Raw genomic sequence first — 23,428 nt, 5'->3', positions numbered from 1 at the left:
GGTGATTTTTTGGTTAATTTCACCTGAATTCCACACCACTTTGTCTGGATATGCCTTGAGGAAAGCAGAAATATCTGGTGTGTTGTGGCTATCTCAATCCCAGATCTTGCAACAGCCTCTGGGTTTGCTTGTGTTTTCTGAACATTTTCTACAGAATTTATGATTTTGAATGCATTTTAGCATGTAAATTTTTGTTTTCTGCTGGTAAGTGCTAATTGGTTCCTCATGGAGTCAAATACTCCACACATACTAGTTGTTAGGCAGAAAGCATCAGAAATATGAGCAAACATGATATTTGTGTTTGTAAACATGACATTGGATCCACTTGCCAAAGAAAAAGATTGTGCTTTTCTCCAAAACCACTTTGACAGTGATTTTTTTGTTGAATTTCACCCGATTTCCACACCACTTTGTCTGGAACTGCCTGGAGGAAAGCAGAAATATCTGGTGTGTTGTGGCTATTTCAATCCGAGATCTTGCTACAGCCTCTGGGTTTGTTTCTGTTTTCTGGACATTATGTACTTTACAGTTTTGAATGCATTTTAGGAAGTAACTTTCTGCTTTCTGCTGGCAAACGCTAATTGGTTCCACATGGAGTCAAATCCTCCACACATTCAAGTTTTCCTGCACAAAACTTCAGGAACCCGAGAAAACTTAATGTTTCTGTTTGTAAACATGACATTGAATCCACTTGCCAAAGAGAAAGATTCTGCTTTTTTTCCAGAACCACTTTGACAGTGATTTTGGGTTAAATTTCACCCGAATTCCACACCACTTTGTCTGGATATGCCTGGAGGAAAGCAGAAATATCTGGTGTGTTGTGGCTATCTCAATCCCAGATCTTACTACAGCCTCTGGGTTGTTCTGTGTTTTCTGGATTATCTATGGACTTTACAGTTTTTAATGCATTTTAGGAAGTAACGTTTTGTTTTCTGCTGGCAAACTCTAATTGGTTCCACATATAGTCAAATACTCCACACATTCGAGTTTTCCTGCAGAAAACTTTAGAAACCCAAGAAAACATGATATTTGTGCTTGTAAACATGAAATTGTATCTACTTGAGAAACAGATTGTGCTTTTCTCCATGACCACTTTAATGGTGATTTTTTGGTTAAATTCCTCCCAAATTCCCCACCACTTTGTCCGGATATGCCGGGAGGAAACAGAAATATCTGCTGTGTTGTGGCTATCTCATTCCAAGATCTTCCTACAGCCCCTGGGTTTGTTTGTGTTTTCTGGTCATTATCTATGGACTTTACGGTTTTGAATGCAGTTTAGGAAGTAATTTTTGTTTTATGCTGGCTAGCGCTAATTGGTTCCACATGGAATGACATACTCCACACATTCATGTTTTCCTGCAGAAAACTTCAGTAACCCGAGCAAACATGATATTTGTATTTGGAAACAGCACATTGGATCTACTAGATGAAGAGAAAGATTGTGCTTTTCTCCAAAACCGCTTTGACGGGTGTTTTTTTTTTTTCCGTTAACTTTCACCCGAATTCCACACCACTTTTTCTGGATATGCCTTGAGGAAAGCAGAAATATCTTATGCATTGTAGCTATCACAATCCCAGATCTTGATACAGGCTCTTTATTTGTTTTTGTTTTCTGGACATTATCTCCTGACTTTGCGGTTTGGAGTGAATTTGAGCATGCAACTTTTTGTTTTCTGCTGGGAAGTGCTAATTGGCTCCACATGGATTCAAATCCTCCACACATTTGAGTTTTCCTGGCAGAAAGCTTCAGAAACGCCAGAAAACATGATGTTTGTGTTTGTAAACATGACATGGGATGCATTTGCCAAACAGAATGATTGTGCTTTTCTCCAAAACCACTTTGACTTTGATTTTTTTGTTTAAATTTCACCCAAATCCCACACCACTTTGTCCGGATATGATTTGATGAAGACCAAAATTTCTGCTGTGTTGTGACTATCTCAATCCCAGATCTTGCTGCAGCCTATGTTTTTGTTTCTGTTTTCTGGACATTATGTACGGACCTTACAGTTTTGAATGCCTTTTCTGGAAGTAACTTTTTGTTTTCTGCTGGCAAACGCTAATTGGTTCCACATGGAGTCAAATCCTCCACACATTCGAGTTTTCCTGCACAAAACTTCAGGAACCCGAGAAAACTTGATGTTTCTGTTTGTAAACATGAGATTGAATGCACTTGCCAAAGAGAAAGATTCTGCTTTTTTCCAGAACCACTTTGACAGTGATTTTTTGGTTAAATTTCACCTGAATTCCAAACAACTTTGTCCAGATATGCCTGGAGCAAACAGAAATATCTGGTGTGTTGTGGCTATCTCAATCCCAGATCTTGCTACAGCCTCTGGGTTTCTTTGTGTTTTCTGGACTATCTACGACTTTACAGTTTTTAATGCATTTTAGGAAGTAACGTTTTGTTTTCTGCTGGCAAACTCTAATTGGTTCCACGTGCAGTCAAATACTCCACACATTTGAGTTTTCCTGCAGAAAACTTCAGAAACCCGAGAAAACATGATATTTGTGCTTGTAAACATGAAATTGTATCCACTTGCGAAACAGATTGTGCTTTTCTCCAAAAACACTTTGATGGTGATTTTTTGGTTAAATTCCTCCCAAATTCCCCACCACTTTGTCCAGATATGCCTGGAGCAAACAGAAATATCTGGTTTGTTGTGGCTATCTCAATCACAGATCTTGCTGCTTCCTCTGGGTTTGTTTGATTTTTCTGGACATTCTCTAAGGCAATTATGGTTTTGTTTTTGTTTTTTTTTTATCTTTTATTTAATGAATATAAATTTCCAAAGTACGACTCATGTGTTACAATGGTTTCCCCCCCATACCGTCCCTCCCACCCACAACCCTCCCCTTTCCCACTCCCTCTCCCCTTCCATTCACATCAAGATTCATTTTTGATTATCTTAATATACGGAAGATCAGTTTAGTATGCATTAAGTAAAGATTTCAACAGTTTGCTCCCACACAGAAACATAAAGTGAAAAATAATAGATGATTTTTTTTAAATGATGATGAAATCAGATCAGACCTATTGTCATGTTTAATCCCAGTGAGAGTCAAGTTGGGAATTGATAATTTCTTTCTTTTTTTTTTTTTTACAGAAGATCAGTTTAGTATACATTAAGTAAAGATTTCAGTCGTTTGCACCCCCATAGAAACACAAAGTGAAATATACTGTTTGAGTACTCGTTATAGCATTAAGCCTCAGTGTACAGCACGTTAAGGACAGAGATCCTACATGAGGAGTAAGTGCACAGTGACTCCTGTTGTTGACTTTACCAATTGACACTCCTGTTTATGGCATCAGTAATCTCCCTATGCACCAGTTATGAGTTTCCAAGGCTATGGAAGCCCCTTGAGTTCTCCGACTCTTATCTTGTTTAGACACGGTCATAGTCAAAGTGGAGGTTCTCTCCTCCCTTCAGAGAAAGGCACCTCCCTCTTTGAAGACCTGTTCTTTCCACTGGGATCTCACTCACAGAGATCTTTTTGCCAGAGTGTCTTGGATTTCCATGCCTGAAATACTCTCATGGGCTTTTCAGCCAGATCCGAGTGCCTTTAGGGCTGATTCTGAGGCCAGAGTGCTATTTAGGACTTCCACCATTCTATGAGTCTGCTGAGTATCTCACTTCCCATGTTGGATCACTCTCCCCTTTATTTATTCTATCGGTTGGTGTTAGCAGATACTAGACTTGTTTATGTGCTCCCTTTGACTCTTAGTCCTTTCATTATGATCAATTGTGAACTGAAATTGATCATTTGGAGTAGTGAGATGGCATTGGCACATGCCACCTTGATGGGATTGAATTGGAATCCCCTGGTATGTTTCCAACTCTAGCAATTGGGGCAAGTCAGCCCGAGCATGTCCCAAATTATACATCTCTTCCCTCTCTTGTTCCCACTCTTATTTATATTCTTGGCTCCTTTTTAAGGTCATTTGACTTTTTTTAAAAAAATTGACTCCAGGACTATTTTAAGATACTAAAAAATACATTACATAGATTGACCTCTCTTTCTCTTGTTTCTATTACAGATATTCACTTGTAGTTCTGTATTCTGTAATTTAATATTGTTGTCTGTTTCATTCTTACTGGCATGGATTGGGTTTATATATTGATTTTATACACAGTAATCCTGCATAATTCTCTGGTCAGTTTTTATTTGTTTGGAATTTTATGGGATTATATAATAGTTTAATTAACATTTATTAATGGTGTTGCTGCTTAAAAGCATATCCTTATACATAAAATTTTCTGTTTTTTAAATTTCCTAACTGCACATCTAGGACATTGTTGAAGACAGAAAATAAAAGGAGAGTGGCTTGTACAGCTGTGTTCCGAGGGAAATAGCTTTCAGTGTTCTATGACAATTATGCTTTGTATTATAGGTGCATTGCAGCCCATCTTAGTTATAATAAGTAATAACTATTTTTACTGCTTTACTCACAGTTTATGTTTGTGATTAGATGCTTAATTTTATTCAAAACTTTTCATCTTTTAATTGCAGTTTCTGTGTGATTTTTTTGTGTTTCTCTTCCACATGAATTATTTACATGATTATTTTGAAATGTTAAACAACTTGGCATCTTTGACTCTATCTTGCTTTTTTATTGATCTCTTGTGATTTCATATTTTGCTCTATATTAACATGTTGCTTAAAATATTTTTACCTCTTTTTATAAAGATATGTTCTTTAAGTTCCTTTTTAGTTCATGTCTTGATCTGACAGTGGCATCAATGTAATACTGCATTCAGAAAAGAAATTAAATCATATTCCATATTTGTTACCAGTTTTTATGAATCAGGGAAATTGAGGAGTGTTTTACTGCCTTGAATATGAGGGAAATTCTACAAATCTAGGCCAGAAATTTTGCTTATCGAATTTGTTCCTCGATTATTTTGATTTTTCAAAAACTGAGTCAACTTATTTTGTTTATATAGCAGATTCCTATGTTACTGAAGATTTTTGATATATTTATTTCATAACGTGGTGGCTCTGGGTTTAAGGTTTTTTTAAAAAACTTATTTCTATGCATTTCTGAATATTCTTTAACTGTGTTGCTAAACTTTATTAATTTGGTCAAGAACAACGCTGTTTGGATTTCTATCACTGGTTATCTGTGTTGCATATTTTTACTTTATCTTAAGATTATACTAGTCTTTATTAATTGTACTCATTTTATAAAAATATTAATTTATTTGAAAGGAAGAATTACAGAGAAGTAGAGGCAGAGAGAGAGAGAGATGTATTCCATCCAAGATTTACTCCCCAAATGCCTGAAATGACCAGAGCTGGGCAAACCTGAAACCAGGAGTCAGGAGACTCTTCTGGCACTGACATGTGGGTGCAGGGGCCCAAGGATGCGGGCCATCTTCTACTGCTTTTCCAGGCTATAGAAGAGAGCTGTCTTGGAAGTGGAGCAGTTGGGACTTGAACTGGCACGCATATTGGATGCCAACACTGCAGACGGCAGTTTTACCTGATATGCCACAGTGCCAACCCTCTGCTCATATGTTTTAAAAACACTTTTCCTTTGTAATTCATTTTTGTTGTACAGTCTTTCTAAAGGCATTATATTGATGATATTCTTCATTTTCACTATCCTATATTGCTGTAGAGTTCATCTCAGATCTTAAGAAGGATGTCACGATGATTAGGTCTCTGTCTTCTCACATAATATCTTGAGCCTATAAATTTATCTGTGCACTGATTTATATGACATCTCCTCTATTTCTTTCGGTGTTTGCCAATCCTCCATCACTCTGCCAACTATTTGCCTCGTGATGTCTCAAGCCCTATGTGCCTTCCAGGTATGCCAGACTTTATGTATCTCTGATCTTGCTCCTGAAACCATATATTATCAGCAATTTTACCATTTTATGTGGCTGGGTCTGATGTTCATCCTTGTAATCTTGCATTTAAAAATCTTTGACATCCAAGCCTGCTCTTAGTAGCCTATCCTTGTGCCTGTAGCAAGGGCTGCCTTCAGAGTCTCTATCCCTTTTATTTACACCACATCTTTCCTCAAGTAGCTCCTACTGTGCTTGTATCTTATGCCAATCCTCATGATTCTCCAGATCCTCTACATGTAGCCATTATCTTCCCCTCACATGCTAACCTCTCTGATTCATACAGCCCATGTCAGGATACCTGTGTCTCCATTCCTTTATACACATTGACTTCACTCCTAATTCCTGGTTATTGTTGAATTCCTCTAAAGAAGGCTAAAATTCCCAATTGGTTTGCAATATTTGTCTCACTGTTGCAAATATATTGAGAATTACTGCCTGGCCTGAAAGTCGGTAGGTGGACAATCAGTTGAGAAATCACACGGATATTCACTATCAGTACAGCTGCAGTGTCCTTTCAGATTTTTCATAACAAAATGCTAATGTTACACACAAATGGCATAACCATGAACAATGCCTGTCCTGCAACAAGGAAACAGAAATCACTTATTATTGAATGAGACAACTGTGCAGAATAGATATTCAAAATATAACCTATTGAAATACTGGATTTTGAATATAAGTATATATTTGACCCTCAGGTCAAACCAAATCTCCTGGCTCTGATGTCTAATAGCCCCTGAAATTAGGCTCTCACTATCAAACTGCCCTGGAAAATCCCCAAGCACAAGCATCCAAGAAGCGTTCACAGCAGCAGCTTCCTGCCACACTACTGAGTGTACCACCATGTGATGTTCTCCCTGACTTCCCTTTATCCATTATCCACCGGCTGGTACCCAATCTGGCCATCCACAACAAAAGCAGAATACTCTCTACTTGATGCTGTCCTGAAGGGGCTCCTAAGTTGATGGATTTCAGGGAAATCTCATGGGTTCCTCTGGACCTTCCTTGACATTGATGAGGCTCATCCACCCATATAGTCACCAGATAGTCACCAGTGATAGGCCCACTGGCATACTGGGTCTGAAACCCCACAGGCACTCCTCTGGATGACAGTCACCTTTTACTGGCTCATGACATAGATAATTGTGGCCTGATTGGAGACTGAATTATAGGGCATGCTCTCTTCAATTCATTATTGCAGTGCATCAGCCCTGCTGGGTCACTGACAGACTTAGGATAATTTCATGGTCAACATTATTAATGCAGGACACATGTTTTCTCATTAAATCTGGCATTGTTCCTCCCCACCTCTCATTTACCATTTCTGATCCTTGGCGTGCATTGAATTTGTGATAGTCTAATATCAATCTCCAGTATCTGTCTGATTTTAACTATCTAAACTGTTGAATTAAATCTGGATATGTTGGCGTTCACAATCTCTGATTCTTGCCTCATTTATTTTTAAGGAAAGAACTTAAACAGATAATGCTCTTTAAAACATAAATCCAGTATCAGTATACCAACTTTCAAAATTGGTAATTTAATATTATCTAATATCCATTGTTTCTGAAATGTAACATAGATTCTGACTTAGGTATAGTTGTTGGAAGGATGGTTAGAGGGTTTCATTTGTATCTGCTCTTACATTGTAGGTCACGGAACCAATGTTGTGTCCTTCCCATTACCAAGTATTTTCCCTCCATTTTACAATTTGAGAGCAGAGAGGTTAACCATGTTAGGCTAGGGGAAACAATAGACTCTTTGAAAACTTACCTTGGACTAGAGCACTGTTTTCTACCATAGTCGCTATTATTTTGGAATCTTAACATTCAAGTTGCTATCTGAGTTCCCAGTGTTTATGACATTCCCTACCATGAGGAATGACCCACAGAAAAGATCCACCTCTGTGGTTCTCAGCAGTAACAGTGCCCTTTGCACCAACACCAATTTTATTGCTTTTGTAAATGGAATGTCTTTGGGCCTCTTGTAGAACATAGTCATTTTATAACTTTTTCAGCTGTATCAGTTTAGTAACTGTAGCATAATTCCTGTGAGATTTTGATTGTTTCTTTCTCTATCACAGAAATTCAGCTATCTCTACTTCCCTTAGCATGGACTGTTTTTGGTTTAAGTTTTCAAATGTCATCCTAGTATTACCATCATCCTTTGGGATCTTTGACAATGGGTTAAAACCTTTGCTGTTGATGAGAGTTCTCACATTGAAAAACCCTCCCTTTTCTAAATTTTTCCTCCACCCTCAGGACTCAGTCTCATGCACACTCTGCCACTCCTGAAAATACATATTGGCTAGGCCTTGCAACTGTTTCTTTTTAGACACAGCAATTTTTCTCACTTAAAAGATATACTTCTGTAGCTAGGGCCATTAACATGAATAGGTTATTTAGCCTTGAAAGCTACTGTTAGGAAGAGTAGATGCAGTGAAATCCCAAAGTGAAATCTATTTCTGGGTGGCAAACTCCTTTCTTTCTCTAAGGCATATGTGATATGATAATATTATATTGACATAAGTTGATGAAGTCAGAGTGGCCACAATTTGAGTGATTTTAGAAAGTCCATTGTCTGGGGACTAGTTTGTCAAGAGAGTATAGATAAATCTACTAGCCAAAGATCATTTTTCTCAAGAGAAAGGGGCACAGCAGATTATACTATCATCAAAATTATGTAAGTATATTATAAGGCTTCATTGGAGTACTATCATAATTTAGACTTTTTTATAGCCTTTCAGTTTTACCCCCATAACCACCTGTTCGGTTAATATTATCAGCATTAAAATGACAGTTATGTTAAAATGCTTTATAGCCACAGTTATTAATTTTAGATTAATCAGAGATGGAAACTAATTTTCATGGGTGTAAATTTTCATAATTGTAGCTAGTTGAATCACCTGGAAGCTTTCTGCACTTTTAGAACAAATTTTTAAAACCAAAAATTAAAGTTTAATATACAGTTTTGACTTTATTGCATATAGCAATGTGTATCAAGTGTTTTATGTCCTAGAATCAGGATGATCATAAAAATGTGCTCTCTCTCTCTCTCTCTCTCTCTCTATATATATATATATATAAATTATAGCTGAAAGTGCTTAACATATACCTTAAACTATAAGTCAGTATTCATTGGTGTAGATGTCTATCTGAATTTCAAGATTCTGGGTTATGCTATATAATTCTAGCAATTCATCTCATTCAGAAGAGAACAAGTCCTAGGCTGCTTACATACTCTGCTGGACTTGTGCTAACAGTGTTAAACTTCCTAAGAAACCTCCACTCCAAACTTATTACTTTTTCCCCCAAATACCCTATTTTTAATTGATAGCTGGTGGCAAAGTGCTTCTGATTAAAACAGAAATAATCTTAAATGATAAAACAAGGTGTAATTAACATGTTCCAATCATAAACATCACTAGAATGGAGAACTCAATGCTCTGTTAAAGAGTAATGAAGTATCAAGCTATGGATGTATCTCAGTGGATCCCTGGTGATGGAACATGTTGTGGACAATAAGAGCATTGACAGATTTGCAAGTCTTCAATTAATGACATAAAGTGTATAATAATTCAACTCAATAGACAATATAGCCAGTTCGAAAACTTCTAATCAAAGTGGAAAAAAAATTCCTCTTACATTAGTAAGCACCAAATCACAAGGGTACTTATATCATGCAGGATGCATTTATGAGTAGTAAGCCACTTTTATAATTTAAATCTTACTTTACTAGAAATTATGGACTTTGCATTTGGTTAAACTTAGTTTTTATAAAAAGATTGATTCGTTTATATGGAAGTCAGAGTTACACAGAGAGAGAAGCAGAGGCAGAGGCGGGGGTCTTCCATCTGCTGGTTCACTTCCCAATTGGCTGCAACAGCTGGAGCTGTGCTTATCCAAGGCCAGGAGCCAGGAGCTTCTTCCAGGTCTCTCACATAGATACAGGGGCCCAAGAATTTGGGCTATCCTCTACTGATTTTCCAGGCTATAGCCGTGAACTGGATTGTAAGTAGAACAGCTAGGACTCGAACTGTTGCCCATATGGGATGCCAGCACTGCAAGCAACAGCTTTACCTGCTACACCACAGTGCCACCCCATGCTTAAACTTATAATGAATAATTTAGAGATGAAATATAAAACATATAAAGAGTGGGGAATGCAATTTTTGTGTAGCGGGTAAAGACATCTCCTGTATTGCTGACATTTCATATGGGTGCCCCATTTGAGTCCCAGTTATTCCATTTCTGATTTGTCCCCCTGCTAATGTGCCTGGGAATGTTGCAGAGCATTGCCCAAGTGCTTGGGTCGCTGCACCCACATGAGATACCTGGAAGCATCTCTTGGCTTTTGACCAGAAACAGCATAATTTTACCTCGCAGTAGTGCTCAAATAGAATGAAGTACAAGCTATGTATGGATTTCAACATTTTTGCACCAAAATAAGTCCATCTATTTTTTTTCTATGAACTTTTTGAAGCCTCAGTGTAGTATAGGACCCTATGGACCAAAAATGGCTTTTCCTTTGCTTACATTCATTATTTTAAAGAAAGTTCTAGGGATGGTGCTGTGGTGTAGTGGTTAATGCCAATGCCTGCAGTGCTGGTATACATTATGAGTGCCCATTTGAGACCCAGGTGCTCTACTTCTGACCCAGCTCTTTCTATGGCCTGGGAAAGCAGTAGAAGATGGCCCAAGTGCTTGCAAACATGTACCCATGTGGGAGATCAGCCCAGCTTGAGCTGTTGTGGCCATTTGGGGAGTGAACCAATGGATGGAAGTTCTCTTCCTCTGCCTCTGCCTCTTTGAAACTCTGCCTTTCAAATAAACAAACCTTTTTAAAAAAGAAAGTTCTGTAGCTGAATAGTGTAGAAAATTCTAGCACCCCCTCTCTGTCATTCCAATTGGCTCAGGGATAGAAATTCCTTGCATGACACAAAGATCCTGGTGCAGGTTGCCAAATGTGACATTTGGAGTTCTAATCATCTCTAGTGCTGGGTGGCAATTCTGTCCTTATTCCCTTAGTTGAACTTCAGGAGGACCAATGTATTCTGTGACTAAGATGGTTTAAAATTCTGTCTCTTGTCATAATGTTCCAGGCTTCCAGCAGAAGTTCTCCCTTGACAGGAAAGAGATTGTGGCTATGTTCTTCCTGGTGCCATCAGATGATAAGTTTGGGAAACAATAAAACAATGTGGGCTCATGTTTTATCAAAACAGAAAAGAATTTCATTACTTGAGCTCCTGTTTGGAAGTGGAAATTAACCTAATTTAGTGCTGCTTTTCTCATATAGGATTCCTGGAACATGAAAGAGAGACAGACTATCAAACAATAGTGTATATGTGCTGGGAGAAACTACGGCAATTAACTAACCTCTTCCTTTTTTACATGGGAACTTGGGGCAAGGACTAGAAAATTTTCTTCTGTTCCAAGTGTAGGACTCTGCTTTGGGTTTCTCATTCCCAGGGCATACTGTTTTCTTATTCCACCAGAATGGAAGCCGTTTGCTGAGGGGATGGATATTAATTGCCTCCAAATCCAGTGTGAGTGCCGTTTTCAGGTTAATTCAATCAGAATTCACCAGCCAGTCAGATGGGAGGGGGGATGAATCCGGAAGCAGCCAGTTTCCATGTGAGCTTTGGATTTGAGGCTGGAATATGGAGTTCAGGACATGGGAGGTATGGTCTTTTTCAATCAGGGCACAGCTGTTGGCTTGCTCCAAGTCTAGATTTCTGTCATTGTTTTGGGTGCCTCAGCCAATTTTTGGTTTCTTGAGTGGCAATTTCCTAAATGTATTCTGGGCCTGAGTTTGTTTTGCCATCTTCCCTCCCAAATTTTGGATTCCTTCAGAAAACAAACAAGAGTTTAGACACAGTATCCATTATGAAATAAAAAACACAACAAATTGGCATTTCATGCTTGGAAATCTACAGGCAACATGACCAAGATGAGTTTTTGTGTTTTGGAAAATAAATGGAACCCTTTTACTGAGGGGACAGATATTAATTCCCTCCAAATCAAGTGTGAGTTTGGTTTTTAGGTTAAATCAATCAGAATTCCACAGCCAGTCAGCTGTGAGGGGTGGATGAATGTGGGAACAGCCAGTTTCCTTGTGACTAAATAAAGCCCGATATCACTAAGGACTCTTGGATTTCTTTGTTTTTTTTTTCCACATTTTTCTCATTTCCCATGGTTTGTAATGAACTTTCTGATGTGAGCTTTGGTTTTGAGGCTGGAATATGGAGTTCAGGCCATGGGAGGAATGGTCCTTTACAATCAGGGCACAGCTGTTGGTGCTCCAATTCTGGCTTTCTGTCGTGGTTTTGGGTGCCTCAGCTGATTTTTGGTTTCTTGAGCGGAAATTTCCTAACTGTATTCTGGGTCTGAGTTTCTTTTGCATTCTTCCTCCGCTAATTTTGTATTCTGATGCAACACAACAAGAGTTTAGACAGAGCATCCATTAGGAAATAAAAAAAAAAAAAACAAATTGGCATTTCATGCTAAGAAATCAACAGGCAACACAACCAAGAGGAGTTTTTGTGTTTTGGAAATGAAATGAAACACTTTTGCTGGGGGTACATATATCAATTCCCTCCAAATCGAGTGTGAGTGTGATTTTCCGGTTAATTCAATCAGAATTCCACAGCCAGTCAGGTGGGAGGGGTGGATGAATCCGAAGGCTGCCAGTTTCCCTGTGACAAAATCAATCCCAAGATCATTAAGGAATCTTGGATTTCTTTTTTTTTTCCCACACTTTTTTCATTTCTCATGGTTTGTAAAGAAATTTCTGATTTGAGTTTTGGTTTTAAGGCTGGAATATGGAGTTCAGGCCACGGGAGGAATGGTCATTTTCAATCAGGGTACAAGTGTTGGCTTGCTCCAAGTCTGGCTTTCTGCCATGGTTTTGGGTACCTCAGCGATTTTTGGGTTTTTGAGCTGCAATTTCCTCAATGTATTCTGGGTCTGCGTTTGGTTTGCCTTCTTCCTTTTCAAATTTTGTATTCTGATGCAATACAAACAAGAGTTTAGACAGAGTATCCATTATGAAATAAAAAAAAAAAAAAAACAAATTGGTGTTTCTTGCTTAGAAATCTACAGGCAACACGACCAAGAGTAGTTTTTATGTTTTGCAAAAAGAAATGGAACACTTTTGCTGGGGGGACAGATATCAATTCACTCCAAATGGAGTGTGAGTGCAGTTTTCAGGTTAATTCAATGAGAATTCCACAGCCAGTCAGCTGGGAAGGGTGGATGAATCTGGAAGCAGCCAGTTTCCTTGTGACTAAATCAAGCCCAATATCAATAAGTACTCTTGGATTTCTTTTAAATTTTACTCTTTTCTCATGGTTTGTAATGAACTTTCTGATGTGAGCTTTGGTTTTGAGGCTGGAATATGGAGTTAAGGCCATGGGAGCAATGGTTTTTTTAATCAGGGCACACCTGTTGGCTTCATCCAATTCTGGCTTTCTGTTATGGTTTTGGGTGCCTCAGCCAATTTTTGGTTTCTTGAGCGGCAATTTCCTAAATGTATTCTGGGCCTGAGTTTGTTTTGCCTTCTTCCTTCCCAAATTTTTTATTCTGATGCAACACAACAAGAGTTTAGACAGAGTATCCATTAGGAAATAAAAAACACAACAAATTGGCGTTTCATGCTTAGAAATCTGCAGGGAAGAGGACTAAGAGGAGTTTTTGTGTTTTGGAAAATGAAATGGAATCCTTTTGCTGAGGGGACATATATCAATGCCCTCCAAATTCGATTTTTATTTTAGGCTGGAATATGGAGTTCAGGGCACGGGAGGAATGGTCTTTTTCAATCACGGCACGGCTGTTGGCATGCTCCAAATCTGCTTTCTGTGTTTGATTTCGGTGCCTCATCTGATTTTTGGCTTTGGAAAATTGTAGATTTCTCTCATATTCAAGGCAGTAAAACACTCCTCAATTTCCCAGATTCATAAAAAGTGGTAATAAATATGGAATATGATTTAATTTCTTTTCTGAATGCAGTATTTCATTGATGCCACTGTCAGATCAAGACATGAACTAAAAAGGAACTTAAAGAACATATCTTTATAAAAAGAGGTACAGATATTTTAAGGAACATGTTAATATAGAGCAAAATATGAAATCACAAGAGATCAATAAAAAAGCAATATAGAGTCAAAGATGCCAAGTTGTTTAACATTTCAAAATAATCATGTAAATAATTCATGAGGAAGAGAAACACACAAAAAAAATCACATGGTAACTGCAATTAAAACATGAAAAGTTTGAATAAAATTAAGCATCTAATCACAAACATAAACTGTGAGTAAAGCCGTAAAAACAGTTATTACTTATTATAACTAAGATGGGCTGCAATGCACCTATAATATAAATTGTCATATAATTGTCATAGAACACTGAAAGATATTTCCCTCGGAACACAGCTGTACAAGCCGCTCTCCTTTTATTTTCTGTCTTCAAGAATGTCTTAGATGTGCAGATAGGAAATTTAAAAAAAAAACAGAAAATTTTATGTATAAGGATATGTTTTTAAGCAGCAACACCATTAATAAATGTTAATTAAACTATTATATACGGAGATACTCCCATAAAATTCCAAACAAATAAAAACTGACCAAGAATTATGCAGGATTACTGTGTATAAGATCAATATATAAACCCAATGCATGCCAGTAAGAACGAAACAGACAACAATATTAAATTACAGAATACAGAACTACAAGTGAATATCTGTAATAGAAACAAGAGAAAGAGAGGTCAATCTATGTAATGTATTTTTTAGTATCTTAAAATAGTCCTGGAGTCAATTTTTTTAAAAAAAGTCAAATGACCTTAAAAAGGAGCCAAGAATATAAATAATATAAAGACCCAGAATACCGGAAAGAATCAGCATTCTGTTACATGTGAGACCATTATTGAAAGTCCAAGGGTCACAAGATTTTAATAATGTCCTGGAAAAAGGAGGGAGGGACAGTGCTCTGATGTCATGATCATCAGGGATGTCAGAGCGGCCCCTGCTGTTGGGAGGATCAAGCTGCAAAGATGAGGCAGTTTCAGACCTGAGACCAAGCAGAGTTCCTCTCTGCCCCCACCTGCCACAACCCCAAGCTATGGCCCTCATGCTAGGAGCATTTGGATTGGCTGTGCGTTCTCTGATGTTATGCATGCTCATTGTTAGGGCAGACTTTAAAATCAGGTGTTCAAAGGCAACACTGCTGAACCACACAGCATCTTCTTTTCTGGCATCCCAATGTTAGGCTTTCTGGGTTTGTTCCTGAGAGAGGTCTCAGGTGTTTCACCCATTGCTGTTCTGTGAACCCCCTCCCCACACTCAGGAGCCCTCAGGAGGATGCTGGAACTCATTGGAAGCTGGAAAGTGGTGAGTGTCATAGACCAGTATTCTATGGGCACAGGAGGTGAGCTGGGCCAGTAGCCAGGACCCTGGTGTCCTGTCCTGTGACTAAAGGAAAAGGGTTTGTGTGAACCCTGGGGCCTCACAGCTTTCCAAATTGATGGTGATTACAGAATCCACATGCGGAAATGAACTTCCACATGTGATCTGATATCCTTTGGTTGAGAAACGAGGTCACTAGTTTACAATTCAGTGCTGTCAGCACAGCTCTTCCTAGGTTCTGAGTCATGTTTTGTTTGATGCTAATAAGAGAATGGTACAGACTCAGTCATTTAGAAAGAAATGGTATTTGTCTTATGGTTTGGGTCCAAGGTCGGAGGGTAGTATCTGTTGAGGGTCATCTTGTTGGCAGAGGTTTTGGTGACACAGAGACCATATGACCAAATAATGAAATTGCAGGAGGTTCAAATATGAAGTAGTTTCTATAGCACACACCTGGGAATAAGCAGTCACTCAACAATCACATGAAGTGATCTATCCCAATTGCTTCATTAGTGTCCCACCTTTTCCCAATGATTAATCTCTCCTAATTGGGATTAAATGCCTTCACACCCTTGTGTGGAGAGTAAAATCTTTGTAAAGGCCAATCATTCACTCCCTAACCCCAAGCTAACTGGTGTGAGAACTGAGAATCCAATAAACTGTTGAACACACAGTAGTTGCATTATGCATCCAAATGTGGTTTAGTCAAATGATAACTTGTAGCATTTGAGAATATCTCAGAAGATCAGATTCTGCTGGCTATAAAATGGTTTATAAATTTGAGAGTTCATTTGTGAGTGTCAAGTTGTTAAGTCAACAACAGGAGTCACTGTGTACTTACTTCTCATGTGGGATCTGTCCTTAGTGTGTTGTCAAATGTGAAGTAATGCTATAACTAGTATTGAAACTGTATTTTTACACTTTGTGGTTCTGTGTGGGTGTAAACTGATGAAACCTTTACTTAATATATACTGAATCGATCTTCTTATATAAAGATAATTGAAAATGAATCTTGATGTGAATGGAATGTGAGATGGAGTGGGAGATGGGAGGTGTGCATGTGGGAGGGAAGTTAAGGGGGGGAGCACATGTAATCCATAATCAGTACTTTGGTAATTTATATTTACTAAATAAAAAAATAAAAAAAAGGATTTTAATTGCATGAGAGATTTTCTTTCATGTTCTCCATGGATTTTAGTAGTCCATGCTTTTGCTTTTGATTACTTCTGTATAATCCTATGATTAATTTTTGGAATTCTATTTCTTGCATTTCTTCTATCTCATCATCTTCATAATCTTGGATTGAAGTGTTCTGTTCTTTTGGGAGCATGATGTTGTCTTCCTTATTCTTGTCACTTGGGTTGTTGTATTTGTTGTTCAGCATTTGTGGAGGTACTCGTTGGTTTCTTCTTTTATTCCCCCACTTTGGCATCTTTTATCCTTTTACTATGACTCTATAGATAAGTGGAATGTCTGCTTTCAGTGAATGTCTAGACGCTTGTAGTGGATGTAGCCAGAGAGCTCTGTTCAGTTCTCTAGAGTTAAGGGCATGCCTAAGTTGATACTCTCAGGTTTGACATGGTAAATTGTCACTCTCTTTTTTTAATCAGAAGGGAATTATTTCTGCTCAGCTGAGCTCTTCTCCTTGATGGAGTCCAGTGCCTGAGCACTAGCCAAAGTGAATATAATATTCCTCTGCTCTGTCCCAAGGATCGCACAAAGGATCTGTGCAATCCTCAGTATAAGTTAAGATTTTCCAGCAATGTCTCTCACCAGGTTTCCAGGACTTCTGGAGCTTGTGGTGTCCCACTGACACTGCTCAAAGTCTCATGCACACCATGAGTTCTTCAACACACACTCATTTTTTTCCACAGTCACAGTTCTGAAGCTTCACACATTCACAAGCTCCTAACCTTCTGTTATTTCTCCCCACTGGAGTCAGTAATCTCCAGTCGGCTGATTGCTGGGCACAGAAATGTGTTGGTGCAGTTTTTATGTATGTCCAAATTGGCACCTGCTCTATTGGCTTGTATGGCTTTGTAAGGTGATCAGAGAGAAATGTGTTCATACCCTCTTTTTTTTTCTCTCCTCTAGTTAGGCTGGTGCACTTTCCTTCATATAGCTTCAAACCTCACTTCCTCTAGGGTCTTCCTTCGGCTTTTTCACCAGAGTCTCAGGCTACTGCCGTCTTGTCTCACCTCACTTTGCTGCAATGGTGCATAGGCTCTTGGATATTGGAGTCCTGAGCCATGGGAGCCCATGCCCTCCATGTAATAGAGTTTCCTCTGCCTTTTTTTCATAACTCTTCCCCAAGACTACTACTTTTTTAAAACTATTTGCCCCTGGGCTAGAGAAATACACTCCCTCCCTATTCTGCTATCTTGTAACCACCACTGGCTTGCCAATAGGCTTCTTCTAAAGGGCATTTATAGATTGGCAGCGACAGCAAGCAGAAAGTAAGGTCACTGTGTACTTCCTACCTCTTGCTAGCAGGTGGCTTCCTCTATGACCAACATCCTACATGAAGAGCATGTTGGCTGTAGCTAAAGAACAACATTCACAATGATCATCACCCAAAGCTGCAGCCCCATGGGAGACCTGGATTCTCAGATATGTTATATCTACTTGGCTCAGTTTTGGTAGGTTATATGTATCCACAAATAAACAATTTTTTAAAATTTTTCATTTATCCTTGTTAATATAAATTAGTGATGCCTATTATATCTGTGATATGCATTATAGTTTCCCCTTCTTTGATTTTATTTACTTGAACCTAGTTTTTATAACCTAGCGAAAGGATTGTTTCTTCTATTAAAAATAAAATTTTATTTTGCTTATCTTTATGTTAACATTCCATTTATGACCTATGCTATTCATTTCATCTTGTATTTGGCTTATTCTTGTTTTCTAGGACTCTTGAGATGGATACTTAGGTTGTTTATTGGAAATCTTTCTGTTTAGATGTTTGGCCATGGCAATGTCTGTGTATAGAAAGGCTATTGACTTTTGCGTGTTACTATTATATTCTGCTACTTTAACAAAGTTTTTTATGAATTCTAATCATCTACTAGTGGACTCTTTTGGCTTCCCTATATTGAGAACCATGTCATTTTCAAATAGAAATAATCTGAATTCCCACTTTTTAATTTGTATCCCTTTGATTTCCTCTTCTTATCAAATGGTTATGTCTAAAACATCAAGGTGTATATTGTTTGTATTTTTAAACAATAAAATTATGAACTGAATTAATAGAAAAATACATGATGAGGCAACAGAGGTATATGACTAAATATTTTAATGATGGATCTGAAATGACTAGTGTTTGTGGCACACATTATTTTGCAATGGGATTGGCCACTGCTTGCAATGCTGGCCTCCTGTATTGTAGTGTTACTTTGTGTATATTCTATTAATGAACCTGGGAAGGCAATGGAACATGACCCAAATGCTTTGGAATGTGCCCATATAGCAGATGTAAATAAAATTACTTGCTCCTGGCTCTGTCCTTACCAAAACCTGTTTATTTTAGCATCTTGGGAAGTGAGCCAAGAAAAAAGATGCTTCGTGTGTCAGTGTCTCTGCTTTTGTCTTTCATTTCTCTGCCTTTCAAATAATTAAATATTTAAAAAGAAAAGGCTAAATTCAGTTAACAATCCTTGAGGTGATTTGAATTAGCTAGACTCACTATTTGCTCATCACTCCCTTTATTTGTACCACTTGGACTATATAATCTTCTGTATTCAGGACAAATTAATCACTACAGCTTCCTTATTGACTCAGAAGAGTCAGACAAAGGAGTGGCTTATGATTAGCCAATTTTTGGTGAGTATGATGTTCACAATTTTTCTCATATTGGAGTTTCCCTTGGAAACTATATCTCCATTTCCAGAATGGAAACTCCTGTTGGCAGAGGTGTGTGATGAACAAAGAGAGCAAATTCCAAGAAAGGACATATAAACTCACAAAGCCCATGGTGCTGAGCTAGCTCATTAATCCCTGAAATTTCATTTTTATCTCAAGTAATATGAAATTGAGACCTATTTTTTCTTTTTTAAATTTTTTTGACAGGCAGAGTGGACAGTGAGAGAGAGAGACAGAGAGAAAGGTCTTCCTTTTCCCATTTGTTCACCCTCCAATGGCTGCCATGACCGGCACACTGCGGCTGGAGCACCTCGCTGATCTGAAGGCAGGAGACAGGTACTTATCCTGGTCTCCCATGGGGTGCAGGGCCCAAGCACTTGGGCCATCCTCCACTGCACTCCCTGGCCACAGCAGAGAGCTGGCCTGGAAGAGGGGCAACTGGGACAGAATCCGGTGCCCCGATCGGGAATAGAACCCAGTGTGCCAGCACTGCAAGGCAGAGGATTAGCCTAGTTTGCGGCGGTGCCAGCCAAGACCTATTTTTTCATCATATACTAGTTTCTGAGCTCTGAGATGAGGGAACCTAGGCATGGAAGCTCAAGTTTAAGGTTCCCACATTTGTACAATATCACTTAGGACAATGGTATTATAGAGAAAACACAGGAATTTGAACAGGGAAAATCATATCTGTGCAATAAAGGAAACTGGGGAGAGGTTGTGGGCCTAAAACCAGTACACTGTCTTACTCCCACTGAAGTTCATATTAGCCATAGCCATTCCCTGTTAGAGAAGAACAACAGTGGCAGTAGAGGCTCTATGTAATTCTTGTGTTGACATCTTGCATGATTTATAGAAGAAACTAGCGAACAGAGAAAGTTAAGATCTGACTCTCAGAGCTATAAATAAAGATTTGATAGATCATCAGATGAATGTATAGAGAAATGGATTTCAAGAGTTTTGAATTAATTCCCAGAGACTGGAACTTCTGTTTTGTGCAATGAATTTAAATGCACCCACAGTAAGACTCATTATTTGATTCCAGTAAATGTACTATAGTAGTTTTCTGAATTCTGGAATATTACCCATGAATAACACACTAATTATTTGATTAGGTCACAGCAAATATCTTTTGATGGATTAGATATAAGTTGCCATAGGAATATTGGCTTCTTGTTTAAGTATCTTAAAGTAGAATAGCATCATGTTTTCCATATTTTATACATGTATCTGTAACAAGCAGATGTGTGTTTAGAAATACAGTATAATTATCAGAATTGAAAACAAAGGGAAAGCAAATAACAAGCAACATAAAACCTGTTCCAACATTTGAATTTATCCATTTTTAACTTTTTTTAGTAAATATAAATTTCTAAAGTACAGTTTATGCATTACAATGGCTTCCCCCATAAATTCCCGCCCACCCACAACCCTCCCATCTCCTGCTGCCTTTCCCATTCCATTCACATCAAGATTCATTTTCAATTATCTTTATGTACAGATCACTTTAGTCTATATTAAGTAAAGATTTCAACAGTTTGCACCCATACAGAACAATTAAGTGTAAAATACTGTTTGAGTACTAATTATAGCATTAGTTCACATTGAACAACACATAAAGGTCAGAGATCCTACATGAGGAGTAAGTGCACAGTGACTCCTGTTGTTAACTTAAAAAATTGGCACTCTTGTTTAAGGCATCAGTAATCTCCCTAGGCTCTAGTCATGAGTTGCCAAGGCTATGGAAGATTTTGAGTTCACTGACATTGATCTTATGTCAACAAGGTCATAGTCAAAGTGGAAGTTCTCTCCTCCCTTCAGAGAAAGGTACCTCCTTCTTTGATGGCCCGTTCTTTCCACTGGGATCTCGCTCACAGAGATCTTTCCTTTAGGGTTTTTTTTTCCAGAGTGTCTTGGCTTTCCATGCCTAAAATACTCTCATGGGCTCTTCAGCCAGGTCCGAATGCATTAAGGGCTGATTCTGAGGCCAGGGTGCTGTTTAGGACATCTGCCTTTCTATAAGTCTGCTGTGTATCCCACTTCTCATGTTGGATCGTTCTCTCCCTTTTTAATTCTATCAGTTAGTATTAGCAGACACTAGTCTTGTTTATGTGATCCCTTTGACTCGTAGGTCTATCAGTATGATCATTTGTAAACTGAAGTTGATCACTTGGACTAGTGAGATGGCATGGGTACATGTCACCTTGATGGGATTGAATTGGAATCCCGTGGCACGTTTCTAACTCCACCATTTGTGGCAAGTCCGATTGAGCATGTCCCAAATTGTACATCTCCTCCCTCTCTTATTCCCACTCTTACATTTAACAGAGATCACTTTTCAGTTGAACTTAAATACCTAAGAATAATTGTGTGTTAATTAAAGAGTTCAACCAATAGTTTTAAGTAGAACAAAAATACTAAAAGTGATAAAGTTTTAACTTGTAGATCAACAGTAAGGACAAGGGCTGATCAAGTCACTGTTTCTTATAGTATCCATTTCACTTCACCATGTTTCCTTTTTGGTGCTCGGTTAGTTGTCACCAATCAGGTAGAACATATGATATTTGTCTCTTTGGGACTGGCTTAATTCACTCAGCATGATGTTTTCCAGATTCCTCCATTTTGTTGCAAATGACAGGATTTCTTTTTTTTTTACTGCTGTATAGTATTCTATGGAGTACATGACCCATAATTTCTTTATCCAGTCTACTGTTGATGGGCATTTGGGTTGATTCCAGGTTCTAGCTATTGTGAATTGAGCTGAAATAAGAATTCATCTATTTTTGACACATGCCTTTCAAATATGAGTTTGAAACCCTAAAATTTAACCACTGGAGTTCCACTTCATTAGTGTGTGGTTGAAGATGAATTCTTTTGCATCATGCATTTTGTGTTGAGAGTGAAGCGATTACTCAGGAAACATACAAATCATTCTTCTTGTTTCTTTTTATATTTCAAAGAAACATTTTATTTATTTATTGAGTACAAATCTCATCAGTACAACTTTAGGAATATAGTGATTCTTCTCACTATGCTGCCCTCCCTCTTCCACTCTCACCCCACTCCTCCTTCCTTGCTCATTCCAAGTTCCATTATCCTTTAAGATACATTTTTATTTAACTTTATACATAGAAGACCAACTTTTTTTTTAAAGATTTATTTTTATTTTTTTGAAAGGCAGAGTTACAGAGAGAGGTAGAGACAGAGAGAGGTCTTTCATCCGCTGGTTCACTCCCCAGATGGCCGCAATGGCCAGAGTTGCACCGATCCAAAGCCAGGAGCCAGGAGATTCTTCCGGGTCTCCTATGTGGGTGCAGGGGCCCAAAGACGTGGGCCATCTTCTACTGCTATCCCAGGCCATAGCAGAGAGCTGGATCAGAAGAGGAGCAGCCGGGACTAGAACTGGTGCCCACATGGGATGCCAGCACTGCAGGCCAGGGCTTTAACCCGCTGTGCCACAGTGCCAGCCCCAGAAGACCAACTTTTACAAAGTAGATTTCAACAATTTACACATATGAACAAACACACACACAGACAAACACACACACAAACCGAGAACTAGTTTTACAGTTAATTCTCATAATTCAATTCATTGCAGACAGAAGTCCTTTATGGAGAGTATGTGCACAGTGACTCCTGTTGTTAATTTAACAAATAACAGTCTTATGTATGATATCAGTGATCACCCAAAACTCTTATCATGAGCTGCCTAGGTTATAGAAGCTACAAAGGCTATAGTAGCCTTTGTATCCAAAATCTGTATCAGTATCTAGACAAGTCCACAAGCAAAGTTGAAGTACTCTCCACCTGTCAGACAAAAGTACATCCTTCTTTTATAGCCACTTCTTTCCACTGGGGTCTCTCTCACAGAGATCCTTTATGTAGAACATTTTGTACCACATTGTCTTGGCTTTTGATGCTTGACTTGCTCTCATGTGACTTTAACCTGACCAGAATGCCTTATGGGCTGATTCTGAGGACAGAGTGTTTTTTAATGTGATTCTCATTCTATGTGTCTGCTCTGTGTCCTGCTTCCCATGTTGGAATATTCTCTCCTTTTTAATTCTGTTTATTTTTACCAGACATTTCATATTATTTATATGATCCATTTCACATGTAATCCTATCTATATTATCAATTTAACACTTAATATGTTCACTCTAACAATTAAGATGGCATTTTTTCCTATCCAGGTTGATGGTATTTGAGGTCCCATACCAACATTTTAAACTGTACCTTTAGAAGTAATCTGTAGGAAAGTATGCAGGACAATAGAGCTTCACAGTTACAAAATCCCTCCTTCCTGTGTTATT

Source organism: Oryctolagus cuniculus, chromosome 19 (assembly GCF_051225735.1).
Source record: "Oryctolagus cuniculus isolate XC-2025 breed Fujian yellow rabbit chromosome 19, ASM5122573v1, whole genome shotgun sequence".
NCBI lineage: Eukaryota > Metazoa > Chordata > Mammalia > Lagomorpha > Leporidae > Oryctolagus > Oryctolagus cuniculus.
The sequence above is the reverse complement of the archived record's forward strand: the minus strand, read 5'-3'. Positions refer to the sequence as shown.